We start from the raw sequence: 16,902 nt of genomic DNA on the forward strand, positions 1-16,902 counted from the left end.
TATTTGCCTTGGCGAGTCTGTTGTCTATCTCATTGTCGATCCTTGCATCTGATGAAATGGTGCAGATCATAAAACTACACAAAATAACCCACCCCCCCGTTAATTGTAACACAATATTAATAGTCTAACTTAAAATTAGTCCAACCCTCCCCCCAAAATAAAGAGTGAAGAGTTAATAAAATTGACAATATTATACATGAAAAAAATACCCACTTACAAAAAAGAGATAAAACTTAACCTAAAACAATTCTAACAACAACAAAAAAAATTGTCAATACTAAAATATCACACTTAAACATATATTTAAATCAAACTTAAATGCATATAATTAGCAAACGGAGTCCACTTTAACTTATAAAAAGACATCTTATCCTGAATTGAAAAAGATATCCTTTCCATAGTCAAACAAAATTTCATTTCCAAATACCACTTATCTAAAGTTAGTATATTTCTATCTTTCCAAGTAAGTGCTATACATTTCTTAGCCACAACTAAAGCTAAATAAATAAATGAAATCTGATAATCCTCTAAACCTAAATCGATTAATGATTGCATGTTCCCTAATAAAAATATCGGGATCTAATACAAGATGGATATTATATAAACTGTTAAAAACAGATTGAATACCTTTCCAAAACTGTTGCAATCGATCACAAAGCCAAACAGTATGCAAAAAAGTATTGGCCGTCTGATCACATCGAAAACAAGAATCCAACTTACTAAAACCAATTTTTTTTAATTTCTCCAGCGTTAAATATAGCTTATGAATAAAATTATAATTAATCATCGCTAGTCTAGCATTAATTAATTTCCGAATACTATTCTGACAAATTTCCATCCAAGCTTCTTCAGCTATTTTATGTCCTAAATCTTTTCCCCATTTCAACTTATCTTTATCCCAGTCTTTTTTACTATCAATTTCTTGTAAAATACAATACAAATCAGATATATATCCCATTTTTGGTATTGAAAGTACATATTCTTCAAAACTAGATTCAGGCAATAAAATCATATGTCGACCACATAACTGTTTTACAAAAGATCTTAATTGATAATATACAAATATAGAATTTGCACTAATATCATATTTCCTATGTAATTTGTCAAAGGAACAAAAACAACCCTCAGAAAAACAATCAGATAAATTTTTTATTCCCTTCTTTTCCCATTGTTTCAAAGTGACCGTAAAAGACCGTAAAAGGAACAAGTTGATTATTATATAATGGCAATCTTCCAGAATATATATTTTTAAGTCCCAATTTTTAAAGTTTACTTGTCCATAAATTCAATAAATGTTTCAATATTGGCACATCATAAGTTCGTAATAAATTTTTATTCCATCGAAACAAAAACTCATGAGGAAATTTTTTCTAAAATAACCGCCATTTCTATCTTTACCCAACTAGGTGGGTTGTCCATATTCATTAATGCACTAAGAAATTTGAATTGAGCTGCTTCATAATAATGCTGAAAATTCGGTAATCTTAAACCTCCAAATTGAAAATCCCACATCAATTTTCTCATTGCTACTCTCGGAAATTTTCCCTTCCATAAGAATTCTCTAATCGCTTTATATAAATCCTTAAAAAAACTTTTTTTTTTAAAAATAAGGAATTGATTGAAACAAATATTGTATTCTAGGAAAAATATTCATTTTTATGGTATGGTGTGATGGAGCTTGACCCCCAGGAACTTCGCCATCTGAGTCCACAGGGTAGATGTGAACTGCGCCCCTCTCTGTCGCCAGTGATGTGCGCCGGGACTCCAAAACAGGCGATCCATTGACTGACCAGAGTCCTGGCACATGTCTCCATGGAGGCCTCCTTAATCGGGATGGCCTCCGGCCACCTTGTGGCCCGATCCACCACCGTGAGGAGGTAACGAGACTCCTTGGACACCAGCAGGGGCCTGACGACATTAACATGGATGTATTGGAATCTGCGAACTGCAGGGTCGAAATTCTGGATGGGGGCTTGTATGTGTCACACACAAGTCTGGCACCTGGTACAGTTCCTGGCCAGTTCCGCCACCTCCTTCTTCAACCCGTGCCACACAAACCACTCTGCGACCATCTGCACAGTTGTCTTTGCTGCTGGGTGAGCGAGGTCGTGGATCAGACTGAAGACCTTCGCCCTCCAGTACAGCGGGACCACCAGGCGCAGCATGCCTGTTGAGACATCGCTGAACAATGTGTCCAGGCTGCTGGGCACCCGGACATCCTTGAGTTTGAGGACCGAGATGGTGGTCCGCAAGACCTGCATCTCTGCATTGTTCCTCTGTGCCTTAGCCACTTGCTCATAATCCAGGCTGAGCGTGAGAGTGTTGATGGCTGGACAGGAGAGCGCATCTGCCACTACATTGTCCTTGCCGGCCATGTGTCCGATGTCGGTCAGGAACTCAGACACGTACGAGAGGTGGCTCTGCTGTCTGGTGAACCACGGATCCTTGGCCATCACCAGTGCTTAAGTGAGGGGCTTGTGATCCATGAAGGCTGTGAATGGCCTGCCCTCGAGGCAGTAACGGAAATGGCGGATGGCCAGATACAGCGCCAGGAGCTCCCAGTTGAAGGCACTGTATTTGAGCTCTGGCGGGTGCAGCTGCTTGCTGAATAAGGCCAGCGGGCACCATTGTCCATTGAGCCACTGTTCCAGAACCCCCATCCTCCATTGCCATAGCTGAGGCATCCGTGGAGAGCGCCGTGTACGCCTCCAGCCGCAGGTGCACTAGCAGCGTGGCGCTGGCTAGAGCCTCCTTTGTCACAATGAAAGCCTTGTCTGCCTCCTCTGACCTCGATAAAGTCTTTCCTTACTGGCCACAAATGCGAACACGCGGCTCCAGTGATGAAACTATGGTAAAGGTTCACCATTCCCACAAACCTTTGGAGGCCTTTCATGGTTTAGGGAATTGTTGAACAGCTGCTACCTTCTCCGGCTCTGGCATGGCCCCAGCTGCCGAAATGGTGTGCCCCAGGGACTGGAGGGACTCCTTGCTGAACTGGAATTTGTCCGCGTTGACCATGAGGCCAATGTCCGCCAGTTGGGCAAAGAGTGTGTGGAGGTTGAACCATATGGAGTGGCAATGCCAAGGCACTGTCTGAGCGTCCGACGATTCCTAGTTACTGGAGCCTCCTTTGCCTGCTGGAGCTTCTCAGGTGGCAGCCGTTTGGGTCTAGCATGCAGCAGGGGGCCCTGTGTGGCAATGTAGAGGAAGACCCCATGCTGGGGAAGGGCGGTGTTGAACTGTGGCTCTAAGATGGCGGGGAATTCAAGGAGGATCTTGCAGCAGCTACAGTAGCGATTTTGGTCCTGCTGGCTTATGCTGTATCCAGTCGGGTGGAGTGGAATGTTTGGGCATTGATCAGCGTTTTGCCCTTCACATCAACCAGCAGGCCGTAAGCTCTGAGGAATTCGGCCCCTAAGAGCACGGTGCCCACCAAGGCTAGGATGAACTTCCAGTGGAACTTCCTCTTCCCGACCTGGATCTGTGCCCTGCAAGTGCCATAGGTCCTGATGGTGGAGCCGTTGGCTGCCTGCAGGGTTGGACATTGAGATCGGGTGCAAGTCTCTAATGCTGTGGGGTGAAGGACGCTGAACTCAGCCCCTGTGTCCACCAGGAATCGGCAGCCAGTGGATCTTTCCATCACATGAAGAAGGCTGTTGTGTGGCCAGCCGTCACAGCCATCAATGGTGACTGGCCTGGTCATTTCCCTGAAACCCACAGGGCTGGTGGCACTTATGGGCTTGCACTCCCCAGTACTGGTGGTAGAAACACCAGATTGACTGGCCCTCCTCTGGCTTGGTCTTGGGAGCGGCTTGCAGTCAGCTGGCTCCTGGTTGTGCCACCTGGTTGAGGGCTGCCTCGTTCTCCCTTTTTGTGCATCAGAAGGCATCCGCACAGACTGGTGCTCTCCTCGGGTTCGAGAAGTCTTCATCTGTGAGCAGCAGCCGAATGTCCTCCGACATCTGTTCCAGGAATATATGGCGGAAGAGAAGACAAGGCTTGTGGTCTTCTGCCAGGGCTGGCATTTCATCCATCATTGCCGACAGACTATGGACCCCAAGTCCATCTAGGTGAAGGAGCCTGGAAGCCCATTGCTGGGGAGTTAGCCTGAAAGTTCCAAGCAGCAGGTCTTTGAGGGCCGGGGGGTGGTGTATGATGTCATCCACCCTTGCTGCCATATCTTGTTCAAGATCGTTTACGAATGATAGAACATTGTGGTGGCTGAGAAGATGTTGTGGAGTTGAAATTGTGCTTCCGCCTGCCCGAACCACATTCTTGGTCAGTGAGTCCTAAAGAGGGGGGGGGGAGCTTGATGGAGACAGCATTAACCTCTGCTGAATCCATGGTGTTTTGAGTCCAGAAAAACGTCTGGGCTCGTCGGGGTCATCACTGTGGTGGTGTGAGTAGTGGAAGAAACACAGCCACCACGTTGAGGGTCGTGAACTACTGTTTTTATTTAAATTCAGCGCATCCCTATAAGGGTAGCAGGAGCTCAGTCACCTGGTGCATTGTGACATTATAATCGTTGCCCAGGGTGGGCGCTGGAAGGGATGTTGGAGTCAGAGAGAAACCTCTGACGACATCATTTCCCTATGGCTGCCCCTCCATGTGGCAATACAAGCGGGGCCAGTTCGCCATGAGGATGTGTGCCCCCACACCCATTCAAATATAAACCACAAGTAGTAATCCATTTTGTAATTAAAAGGACATCTTCTGATACAAACAGTACTACCTGAAGAGCGCAGAAGACTGGCACATGAGCAAGCAGGTCACTCATGATATGTCATTTTCAAACTGACGTAATCACATCAGCCAAATGTGTTGATTGGTCTACATCAAACCAGGCATCAGACACCTTCAGCTAAGTTATTTTGCACCTTTATGGTAGATTTCAGCCCGGCATGCTTTGCCACTTAGCTAATCAGACATCCGCACGGATGGCAGTCTCTTCAATCTGAGGCGCCTGCAAGCTCACACCAAGACACAAGAGAAACTTGTCCGTGAACTACTCTTTGCAGATGATGCCGCTTTAGTTGCCCATTCAGAGCCAGCTCTTCAGCGCTTGACGTCCTGCTTTGCGGAAACTGCCAAAATGTTTGGCCTGGAAGTCAGCCTGAAGAAAACTGAGTTCCTCCATCAGCCAGCTCCCCACCATGACTACCAGCCCCCCCACATCTCCATCGGGCACACAAAACTCAAAACGGTCAACCAGTTTACCTATCTCGGCTGCACCATTTCATCAGATGCAAGGATCGACAATGAGATAGACAACAGACTCGCCAAGGCAAATAGCGCCTTTGGAAGACTACACAAAAGAGTCTGGAAAAACAACCAACTGAAAAACCTCACAAAGATAAGTGTATACAGAGCCGTTGTCATACCCACACTCCTGTTCGGCTCCGAATCATGGGTCCTCTACCGGCACCACCTACGGCTCCTAGAACGCTTCCACCAGCGTTGTCTCCGCTCCATCCTCAACATCCATTGGAGCGCTCACACCCCTAACGTCGAGGTACTCGAGATGGCAGAGGTCGACAGCATCGAGTCCACGCTGCTGAAGATCCAGCTGCGCTGGATGGGTCACGTCTCCAGAATGGAGGACCATCGCCTTCCCAAGATCGTATTATATGGCGAGCTCTCCACTGGCCACCGTGACAGAGGTGCACCAAAGAAAAGGTACAAGGACTGCCTAAAGAAATCTCTTGGTGCCTGCCACATTGACCACCGCCAGTGGGCTGATAACGCCTCAAACCGTGCATCTTGGCGCCTCACAGTTTGGCGGGCAGCAGCCTCCTTTGAAGAAGACCGCAGAGCCCACCTCACTGACAAAAGGCAAAGGAGGAAAAACCCAACACCCAACCCCAACCAACCAATTTTCCCTTGCAACCGCTGCAATCGTGTCTGCCTGTCCCGCATCGGACTGGTCAGCCACAAACGAGCCTGCAGCTGACGTGGACTTTTTACCCCCTCCATAAATCTTCGTCCGCGAAGCCAAGCCAAAGAATCAGACATTGTCATGGGCATATTTGCTTTGTCTTGTGGTGACGCACAACTATGCCGTGACGAACCGGCCCTGCTTGTTACAAGTAGTTAGCGGGGCAGTCAAGTTGCGCATCCATCTCTTCTGGTCCAGAATGAAAGTTGGCGTGCCCGCTTGCGTCAGTGTGATGCAAGCCCGTGGGACGTATGTGCAGTCCAACTGGCAGTCTAATAAGCAAGTGCGCGAAGTTTAAATAAGCATTCGGCTGTGATACTCAAGCCAGCAGCCTACATCTCCAGTCTGTACAATTGCTCTCTCACAAATGCACTACAGACTATCGATCATTGTAATTATTGGGATTATTACTGTTAGGTCACTTGTCGGGGTGCTACTGGTCAGCAACTAAACTGGTTCCCCCTTGTCTGGTGGCTAGACACACTGCAGGATAAAAATCAAGTCCTGTCAAAGGGTGGACAAACCCTCTTGTTGGGTCAAAGGCCATCTAGCAACCATGTTCCTTCTCCCAAAGCTTGGTCTGGCCATTCATTGCAACAGAACTTCCCCTAGTTGTCCTGGACCTCACCATGCTGCTGGATCTGGGAGGGGATGTTGAGAGGGTGGGTCTGGACTTGTGCAACCCCCCACTCACCTAAATCCATTCACACTGTTCCTTTCTGAGAAGTGGGGTATCAAACCCCACAAACTGACTGAAAGGAACCATCATCATCCTATGGGATGGATAGCCAGAAGAAGAAGAAGAAAATGTCTACTAAGAGAGTCAGCCATCACAGAACTAACTTTGGGCATCTGGGTTCTCAGTCCTCAGAAGTCCTCAGAATATTTTTGTCCCAAAAATATTCAAAAAAGTCTTGAGAGCTACTATGTGTTCTCATTTTTGGAAGGATAAACAGACATAGGATATACCCAGTAAAGGGTAGGACCCAAGGGAGTGTTAGATCAGAGGGACCTTGTGGCATACCTTGTGGTGAAAGCCTATGAGATAGAACCATAGAATCATGGAACATAACAGCACAGAAACAGGACCTTCGCCTTTCTAGTTTTTAAATTTTAAATTTAAAAAATTTAATTAAGACATACAGGCCATTTCAGCCCATGAGCCCCTGCTGCCCAATTACACCCGATTCACCTACACCAGCATATTTTTGAATGGTGGGAGGAATCCGGAGCCCCCAGGGAAAACTCATGTAGACAGAGGGAGAACTTAACAACTCCTTACAGACTGCTCAAAACCATTATTTTGCTTAGTCACACTGACCTGGACCCAGTCCATAGGCCTTCAAACGTCTCCTTTCCATGTACCTGTCTAACTTCCTCTTAAATGTTAAAATTGGGCCCACTTTCACCATTTCAGCTAGAAGCTCATTCCACACCCCCACCACTCTCTGTGTGAAGAAGTTCCCTCTAAACTTTTTCCCTTTCATCCTTAACCCATGTCCTCTGGTTTATATCGCACTTCCCCTCAGTGGGAAAAGTCTATCTACATTTACTCTATCTATCTCCCCTCATAATTTTAAATACCTCCATCAAATCTCCCCTCAGTCTTCTGCGCTCCAGGGAATAAAGTCATAGCCTGGTTAACCTTTAACTCAGTTCCTGGAAGTCCAACCACATCCTAGTAAATCTTCTCTGCACTCTTTCTATCTTATTGATATCTTTCCTCTAGTTCAGTGACCAAACTGCACATAATGTTCCAAATTTGGCCTCACTGATGTCTTATACAACTTTACCATAGCAAATACTTTGATTTGTGAAGATCGATGTGCCAAAAGCTTTCTTTCTAACCCTATTCACCTGTGACACCACTTTTAGGGAATTGTGTATCACAGATCCCTCTGTTCTACTGCACTCCTCAATGCCTTACCATTTACCGTGTATGTCCTACCTTGGTTTGACCTTCTAAAGTGCAACGCCTCACACTTGTCTGCATTAAATTCAATCTGCCATTTTTCAGCCCATTTTTCCAGCTGGTCCAAATCCCTCTGCAAGCTTTGAAAACCTTCTCCACTGTCCACAGCACCTCCAATCTTAATGTCACCTGCAACTTGCTGATCCAAATGCTTGCCCTCTTCAGCCGTGGCATTGAATATAACAGCTGGGACATCATTCCACAACTTAATTTAAAAAATTGTTCCGGTCACACTTGGTGTTATGCATTCTACTTTGGTTGCTACACTGGAGAAAGTGCAGAGGAGGCTAACACAGAATTTGCCTGAATCAGAACAGTTTGGTTAGAAGGAGAGGCTTAATTTGCTTTCTCTGGAATGGAGGTGACTGAGTTATAACCTGATCGATGTATGAAAAAATTGAGGAGGGAAATAGATAAGATGGTAATAATCAAGCCAGAAAACCCTTGCCACTGAAATTGCTCAACTCTGGAACAGTTTAAGCTATCTTTTGTAACTATCCCTGGAATTGTTAATCCTTCTTAACATGTAGCGACCAATATTGGACAAAGTACTCCAATTGCTGCCAGAACAGTATTTTATAAAACATTCCATATAACTTCCTTGTTTTTACGGACTATCACTCTATTTATGAATCCATTCTTTTACGAATCACTCTCTGAATATATTGTCAAAGGGTTAAGCACTTTAATTAGTCACACTTTAAACTGTGTCATGAAGCCTAGAATTATTTTTACAGCATGACATATTGCAAAATTTATTGAATCAAAACATGTCCCCTTTTGACAATCTTTGCTGAGAGAAATGAAACAGGTTTTGAGACTGCGCTTATGGTCACAATCAATGATAACAGGCCTGATAGGTACCCAGCATCAGTTGCACACCACATGAAGTCAACCACGTAATACAAGCTACAGATTGAACTGACACAAGTCGGAACTCAAAGGTCCAGAAAACAACCACCATGGAATAGTCAGGGGAGCTATAATCTTGTCTTTCTCAAGATTTAATGGTACCCTCTACTAACAGCTTCAGAACTGACTCAAAGATCTAGAGTGTGATTGTTCTTTTGAGCATTTAGCTCAGTGGTTCTCAACCTTATTATTTCCACTCACATACCACTTTAAGTATTCCCTATGCCATTGGTGCTCTGTGATTAGTAAGGGATTGCTTAAGGTGGGATGTGGGTGGGAAGGGAAGGTTCAGAATCACTGCTCTAGACCCAATTGTTACTGAAATATTTTGCTTGAGAAAAATTGTCATTGGCCCATTTCCTTCGGGGTTAGGAAACTGTGCACATAATGAGTTAATTAGGTACAATTAAAACAGTAGTTTTTGAACTTTTTCTTTCCACCCACATCCCACCTTAAGCAATCCCTTACAAATCACAGAGCACCTATGGCATAGGGATTACAAAGTGGTATGTGAGTGGAAAGATAAAGGTTGAGAACCACTGATTTAACTACTGAGCTGATTATTGAAAGGATGCCACTGTCCTCTTTCTGTCAAGCCCTTGGTCATCTCCTTTATTTGTCCAGGCAGCTCTGAAGATATGCTGATAACCTGCATCATATTTCTATGAAATCATCAAGACCACGGGCTTCTCCTGTCCTCTGGGATAGTACTGGTGTGTGGACAACACCCCCTCCATGGCCCTCCAGTGAAGATTCTTCGATCCAAGTAACAGATTGGTGCAAGGTGTGAATCCAGATAACATGCATACCTTCAATTACTTTGCTCAAGACTCACGGTGCCTGTGTGTGATGTGGTGCCAATGGAGTGCCAGGTGAAATGATGGGCGGTGGTCTTCTTGATCATCAACATTCCCCTTCTGTGCTTCATTTGTTCCCTGCCGTACATCCATCCCTACACACTCCTCCCACTGCTCTGACTCTGTGTGAGGAGTTAACAGGGAGCCAGTCCCTTCTCATGTCCTGCAAAAGCAGAAAGGATAAAGCAGAGGCACATGCAAGGTGCACTCAAACATCTTGCTTATGATGCAACAGCACACTGTGTATCAAAGGTATCAATGTAAAAGTGATCAACATGTTTGGCAGAAGACCTACATAGGTAGGTAAACCTTCCCATTACATTATTGGGCAGAGTGAATTGTGTGAAAATGAAGATGACGCCGAGCCTTCAATACTTTTTTCAATCCTTACTTATCCCACTACCTAAAAATTAAAATATAAATAACGGACTTATTTGTTCATTCCTTTAGTCAGGTAAAGTTTCTAGGATTTGCATGGATAAATTGACCTGGGATTATAAATTGGGAGGGTTAAAATAACCGGATTAAAAAATATATTATTTAGCTGCACAAATTTGTTTTGTTGCTGCTTTTTTAAATGAGGCAATTCCTTCCTGAGTTATAATTGGCTTTGCACATGGTAGGAGAGGAGAAGAATTTATTTATAAGTGGAATTGTAAATTAATTAAAAGGAAAACAAATAACCTATTATTGAAACGTGATTTATATTTGGGATAAAATTAAACAATTTGTGGGATTAAAAGAGGGATTATCCTCAAAGACGCCTCTATCTCGAAACAGTTTAATACCCATGACTTTGGGTAATGGAATCTTGGCTACCTGGTACCAAAATGATATCAGGGGCATTATGATCAATAGAGGCAATTTATGTCTCTTGAGGGACATAAAAATAAATATAATTTACCCAACAACACATTCATCTGTTAACTCTAATTGTAATCTTATTTGAGGGAAAAGTAGGGCCCATTAATGGTTCTACCAATGCACTCAGACATGGAAATTCTAATTTGACAGGCAAATGCAACCAAATTTATCTTTAATATATATTCTCTGATCCAAGATCAAAGCCCAAAATCTGAACTACACAGATCGAGAGAGAGATGGGATTTGGATTTGGGCATTGTAATCGATCCACAATGCTGTGTAGTTAGTATGACCACCTTAATTAATTCTAGATATAAACTGATTCATTTTAATTTTCTGCACCAATTATATCTCACATCTCAAAAGATACATAAAAATAAATCAGAATTTTGTGATAGGTGTTTACATTCCACCTGATTATGCATGGAAATTAAGACTCTTTTGGATAGAATTGGGGGAAGTGTTGACAAAAATTGTAGGGGTGAACTTCCCTTCTGACCCAAAATTGTTTCTTCTGGGGAATTTGGCAGTTATGAAAATTAACTTCTCCAGAAGTAAATTTAAATTTATTAAAATTACATCATCAATAGCCAGGAAAAATATAGTTAATGTGGAAATTTGATACCCTACTTCACATGGATCATTGGAACATGGAAGTGAAAAGTTGTATTCCTGTTGAGAAGATTACTTATAGTCTTAGGAATAGATATAATATGCCCGTCAAAATTTGGGAACCTTATTTAGATTATTTAAGTGCCCAGATTGTATAATTTATTTGTCAATTAGTATTCTCATTATTAGAAATGTAATATTTTCAAAATGTTGTGAACTTGAGATCTCAAACCTTGCTCCTTTTCTATTTTCTTTCTTTATTTCTTCTTCTATTCCCTGCTATCTGCCCCTTTCCCTTCCAATCTGGAGAGGGGGCACTGGGAGAAGAGGGACTCTCCTTTTTTACAAACCTTATGAATGTTTTTTCCATGATTTTATATTCCATGTATTATTGTTAGTAAATTAATTGAGTCCTATATTCTGAATTTTATTAAAACTTAAATAAAATATTCAAAAATACATGCTTGGCAGACATTGTAAAACTCCTGTTAGAGAGCTGTTTGGCATCTCAGTGGCTCCTTTGCTCTTAAGGAGGATCTTCTCTTGGTGCTTCTCTCAAGAGGTCCCCCATCCCATGCGGATGCGTTAAGTAAGGGTTAAATGCGTTTCTTGCAAGAAAATTATATTTTGTGGCTTTCAAAAAGACTTATATTTTCTTTGTGTTTACCAGTTAGTTTTCTTTATTTTATGAAATGGAAAGAAATTTAAAATGTTGCGACAACTTTTATTGGCTGTTTAACAATCGTCTAACATCATTTAATCATTGTCTAACAAAGGTTAATGGCTTGTAACAATATGTAGCCACTGATAATAAAGTTAACATAAACTATTGAAAACTCAACTTAACTTTAGTATGGATTTATTTGAACGAGTCATAGACATCAGCCACAACATTCTAATTCCTTCAAGCGATTATAAATGAAAATAGTCTCCACAATTCTTAGTCAATGAAAGATGGAATTTAAGACAATAGGAAGTTGAAAATTGGATTTGGAATTTGGACAGGATCGATTGGGGTCTGTTTAGAGCATTTCAAACTCAAGGAAGCGCAATCATCAGCAAGGCCACTGAAGAAGCCATAAGCCTTTCTAAGGATTCCTTCTGTGTGTTTATTGCATATTAGAACACAGTTTGGAGAAAGTGCCGCTTTCCCTTTTCCAGGACTGTTTTGGTTTTGGAGTTATTGTTGTGCATGTTTGATGTCTGTGCACGATGGTTGGCTGAATGGATAACATGGCCGTCGCTGCTGGGGCGGCTGACCCTGAGGAGCAATGTGTCAAGAAGATGAAGGTCATGGAACTTAAAGAAAAATTGTAGAGGCGGAAATTAGATACAGGTGGAAACAAAGCCACTCTTCAGGCAAGACTAAATGAGGCAATAGAAAAACAGAAGGTTACAGCCACTGGGAGTTTAAATCCCACAGAAGTAAAGCAAAATCCATTTACAGAATCTAAGATCAGCCACATGGAAGTGTTTGAAGGTGTGCCACAAGATGTTGGTGAGGATGATGCACAATCCAGAGTGAAGACAAACTCAGATATTAAGGCAGCCTCTGAAATAGAGGATGAAATATGACCAGGTGATAGTGAGTCAAATGCTGGAGGCAGGAGAAGGAGTTCTAGAGCAGGCTCCAGAAATTCAAGTACTGAATCTACACATTTAAAGATTCAGGAAGACATGGCAGCTCTTGAAGTGGGAAAAAGAACTGCTTCATATTAAATTAACCTTAGACGAAAAGGAGGAGTGAATAAGATTAACATGGGAGCAGTTATGGAGAGAAGAGGAGCAGCTGTGAATAGAAAAGGAGCTGCAGGAGGGGCAGCTAAAAAGGCAAAAGGAGTAACTGGAACTGGACAAACAAACTGCTGTTAATCAGGCCAGGGTGAGGGCACTAAAAGGCTCTGAAGTATCTGGTGCTCAAATTAAATTATCTATAGCATCTAATGTTTTGGAGTCAAGCTTTGAGGAAGGACAAGAGAATAAGGAAATATCTAATATCGATTAAGAGCCATTGTTGCGTCATTGTTGAGCCATGGTCTCGAATTGGCCAGATTAAGGTATGGTGGTGCCAAATCTAAAACCCAAATAATGACCACATTGGACAGAGATGTGAGCCAAATGCCATCTTACTATACCGAATACATGCCTCTACCATCAGGCAATAGAAATCTGGGTGAATAAAGTCACTTATGCCCAGGCATGAAATGGCAAAATGAAATGGCTACATCATTAATGCAGTTACAGTCTCTCTCTTCTCTGCCCAAGAGAAAGATTCCAGTTTTCGATGGTGACCCACTTCAATTCCAAGCATTTAAGAAAAACTTTGAATGCAGTATTGAAATTAAGAGCTAAATCTTGGAGGATTGTCTATATAATTTGGAGCAGCTCACAAGTGGACAACCCCAAGATCTTGTAAAGATCATATGGCCCCGAATGAAGGATTCGAAAAGGCTAAGTTTTTAACTAAAGAAGCATTTTGGCAACAAGCATAAAATTTCTACAGATTCATGTCGTCAATAAAACTGGATAACACAAAAGGTTTACTAACTTACGCCCTCTTTTTAAGAGGATGTTGCAACGTTATGATGAAGATCGGCCATCTTCAAGAGCTTAACATATCTACTAATATGTTAATCATTATAAATAAATTACCTGACCGGATGATAGAAGTAGTTCAGTTGTTGAATATCAGAAAAGTTGTGATGAAATGGCTACTTTTAAGGGTTTGGTGGAGTTCATTGAAGGATAAGTGGACATTGTCACAGATCCAGTGTATGGAAATATCAAAAGCACTCAGATAGTAAGTAAAGAGTTGAGAGGTCAAATGATACCCTCAAGTAAATTTTTTTAAAAAGTACATTTGCCACTTCTCTGGCACTGGTGGATAAAGAAATTACGGAAAATGAACATTTGCCTGCTGTGAAAAATATCTTCTGTAATGATACACATGATTTGGGAAAATTGTGCACAGATGGAAAAGAAAATGCAGAGTGCCAAAAGTTGGTTCTCTGAAGGAAACTGAAGTGTGGCTTGTCTGTCAGTGCAGCAGAAACTGCAAACAGCGACTCAGCTCTGACATATGCAGTCAAAAGCATCCCAAAATGCTCGATATCTTCCAGGAAAAGAGGAATGCAGAAAAAGGAAGAAACAGTAAGAAATGAAGCAGATGAAAGCAGGGCTGATGCCTGAGTACAGACCAAATGCTCTTACTGGGGCTGGAGAGAACAACTACAAACTTTTAATAGTACCTGTGCAAGTCAAGGCAAAGAAGTTGAGTGCAATGGTGCACATGTGCATCTCTTGACCCAAGTAGCACTGCTTCATTTACACCATGGGGCTAATAAATAAGCTTAATCTTCAAGGAAGAAGGTCAAAAATTCTATTGAAAATTATAGGTCAAGTTAAACACTTTGAAACCAACGTTGCTTTGGGCCTGGAGATCGCTGGATTAGATAGTAACAATTTTTATGAAGTCCCAGGTGTTTATGCTCAAAAGACTATGCCTGTGTCCATTGAACCATGGACACAGTTGAAAAATGCTTGTGTAAGCAAAATCAACTCTGAGATTGACTTGCTGATTGGTTCAGATGTACCGAAAGCTCTGGAGCCACTAGATATGATGAAGAGTGTGGGAGATGGACCTTATACTGTCAAAATGATGCTTGGTTGGATGATTAATGGGCCATTAGGAGGAAGAAAAGAGATTCAAGATCATTTGGCTATGTGCCAACAAGATATTGATTGTTAAACTTGATAAGCTGTGGGAGTAGCAGTTCAAGAATGACTTTGCTGAGGGCCTCAGGGACGACCAAGAACCTTCAAAGAAAGACTAGCAGTTCTTGGAATCAGTGTCAAAATCTGCCAAGCTGGTTAATGATCATTATTGCATTTAACTACCTTTAAAGTAAAAGGAAATAGACATACTTGATATTAGAAGTGTTGTTGAGCAACGTACACTGAATTTAAAAAGAAGATTCAAGAAAGATTCTTCCTTGCATTCACCAAATGCATGTCTGATATGATAGCCAAAGGTTAAGCAGAGAAAGGACCAGCTGAGATCTTCGAATGTGGTGATGGCAAAAAATGGTACTTCCCACACCATGGGGTTATTGCATTCACAGAAGGAAAAACTTTGTGTGGTGTTTGATTGTGGAGCAACCTTTTGGGAACTTTCAGTAAATTCTCAACTCTTACAGGGTCCAGATTTGATCAGTACACTGATAGGAGTCTAATTAGATTTTGTAAAGAACCTGTCATCATTACTGCAGACAATGAAGGAACGTTCCATCGGACTAAAGTACCGAAAGAAGCCCATGATTTGTTACGATTCCTTTGGGGCCTGATGGAGACTACAATCAGAACATGGTGGAATACAGAATGACAGGGCATCTATTTGGAGCAACTTTATCACCAAATTGTGTGAGTTTTGTCCTTAGAAAGTGCACTGAGGACAATATGGAACAATTTAGCTCTCAAGCTATAAATTTCATCAGGAATAACTTCTATGTGGATTATTGTCTCATGACTGCAGCTACAGAATAAGAAGCAATAGCTCTTTATCATGAGTTGATGGTGATCTGCAATAAAGGAAGTCTCTACTTACCAAATGGAGAAGTAACAGTCGACATGTCTTGGCTGCCATACCTGAAAGAGAGAGGGCAAAATAAATGTAGGATTTAGACTTAGACTGTGACAACCTTCATGCTGAGAGCATGTTAGGTGTTCAGTAAGATGTTTTTATGTTCAAAATCATTTTGAAGGACCAATCTCTCACAAGAAGGGAGATTCTATCAACAGTTAGTTCAATATATGATCCTCTAGGAATATTGGCACCAGTTGTCCTGACTGCCAAGAAGATCCTGTACGCTTTGTGTAGGAAAAAAGATTAATTGGGATGATGAGATACCAGAATCCATTGTACGGGAATGGATGTGTTCGATTCAGGATCTTTGTAAGTGGGAAGACTTCAAGATTGACAGATGCTTCAACCCCACAAATTTTGGAACTGTGACATCAGCTCGATTACATCATTTTGCTGATGCCTGTGAAGACATTTATGGAAATTTTAATTACCTGCTTTGGACGATAACATTGTGGATTTGCAATGGGTAAGGCCAGAGTGGCTCCGTTGAATCCAGTCACCATCCCACAAATGGAGTTGATGGCTGCTACCACAGTAAGAGTTGCAGATGGAACTAACAGACTGCATATTTTGGACTGACAGCACCTCTATGCTCAAATACATCAACATTAAAACCACAAGGTTTAAAACTTTCGTGGATAATAGAATCACTGAAATTGATAAAGTCTCATGTCCGATACAGTGAAGATACATAAATGCAGTTAAAACAGAAGATAAACACATCAAATATTAAATAATTAAATGAAGATACATAAATGCTGATCTGGCTTCCCGAGGCTTGAAAGTCAAGTTTTCTCTGAAGAATGAAATGTGAGTTTTTGGGCCTCAATTTCTTCTACAGCCTCAAAAGGAGTGGCTTCAAAATCCTAATAGAAGATATTTCACCGGAGGACCCTGAAATCAGGAGCAAGACTGCAAATGCTGTTTGGATAATGTCTGAGCAGATGGATCCAGTTACCCTCTTAATCAGTTACTTCTCATCCTGGAATCATTTGAAAAAGGCAACAGTGTGGATGCTTAGATTTAAAAGATGGTTTCTGAATCATAGCAGACAGAACAAACAAACAAGCGATGGTCCTGCTCAATTTCAATCGGATAACGTCAATCA

The sequence above is a fragment of the Narcine bancroftii genome, chromosome 7 (genome assembly GCF_036971445.1).
Source record: "Narcine bancroftii isolate sNarBan1 chromosome 7, sNarBan1.hap1, whole genome shotgun sequence".
In the NCBI taxonomy this organism is placed as follows: Eukaryota; Metazoa; Chordata; class Chondrichthyes; order Torpediniformes; family Narcinidae; genus Narcine; species Narcine bancroftii.